Raw genomic sequence first — 1,349 nt, forward strand, 5'->3', positions numbered from 1 at the left:
CCTTGGGTTTCCGAGGCAGTATCACTACGGAAGTAGGATTGCCCAACCTTCCTTCCGAGGAGTGGCTGGTGGGTTTGAACCGCCAGCCCTCTGGATAGCAGTCAAGTACTTTTAGCCACTATGCTACCAGAGCTCCTCTTCAGGTCTTAGGCTCATTCTATTTTCTGGTAGTGACAGCCTGATTCTTGCATCATAAATTTCTCGGTCAGCCTTCTAAATTGTTTTACATCCTTTGGTGGCCATTTTCTGAACTGGTTATTTCATTAAAAAAAAAAATAAAAAATAAAAAACTGCCATCGTGTCGATTCTGACTCATAGCAGCCCCCATTGAGTTTCCAAAGCTGTAAATCTTTATGGAAGTCAATTGCCTCATCCTCCTCCCATGAAGCATCTGGTGGGTTTGAACCACCTACCTTCTGGTTAGCAGCCAAATGTTTTACCCACTATGCCACCAGAGCTTCTTAGGGATTGCAAAATGGTGATTTTCTAATACTGTAATTCCTTCTTCATTTATTACTGTAATTCTATTTTTCACATCTTGTAGGAGGACCACTTGGCTACCTTGAAATAAAGTTCATACCAGAATGGCAGGATAAGTGCTTAATTCTCCCTTATGAAAGGCTTTCAGAGTAGTAAATTGGTATTCTAGCAACTTCTGATGTTGTTCAATGGCTTTGTTTTATTTCATTTTTTAAAAATTATTATTATGAACTTGCAGTTTTTATATACTCAATGCATTTTAATAATTTGCCATATTTGTAGCTTTATTACATAAAATTTTAAATATATACAAAAGTAGAGAAAATATAAATTTCCATGTACTCACTACCCAGTTTCAATAATTTTCAACTTATGACCAATATTGGCTTATTATTTCCTCAACTGCTGTCCCCCTAAACCAAACCAAAACCAAACCCACTACCATAGAGTCGATTCCAACTCATAGTGACCCTATAGGATAGAATAGAACCCCCCCACAGGATTTCCATGGTTTTAATCATTGTGGAAACAGACTGCCTCATCTTTCTCCCGTGGAGTGGCTGGTGGGTTTGAACCACTGACCTTTTGGCTAGCAGCCGAATGTCTTAATTACTTCAGCATCAGAGCTCCTCTTTCCCCACTAGCCAAGATTTTTGTTGTTATCTTTAGGTGCCCTGAGTCCACTCTGATTCATAGCGACCCTATATACAATAGAATGAAACACTGCCCAGTCCTTCGCCAGCCTCATAATCCTTGCTATACCTGAGCCTGTGGAGGAGTTCTGGTAGCATAGTGCCTAAGGCACTTGACTGCTAACCAGAAGGCTGATGGTTCAAACCCACCAGCCACTCCTTGGAAGGAAGGTTGGG

The sequence above is a fragment of the Orycteropus afer genome, unplaced genomic scaffold (assembly GCF_000298275.1).
Source record: "Orycteropus afer afer isolate SDZICR_OR568_19922 unplaced genomic scaffold, OryAfe1.0 scaffold00169, whole genome shotgun sequence".
Classification (NCBI taxonomy): Eukaryota; Metazoa; Chordata; class Mammalia; order Tubulidentata; family Orycteropodidae; genus Orycteropus; species Orycteropus afer.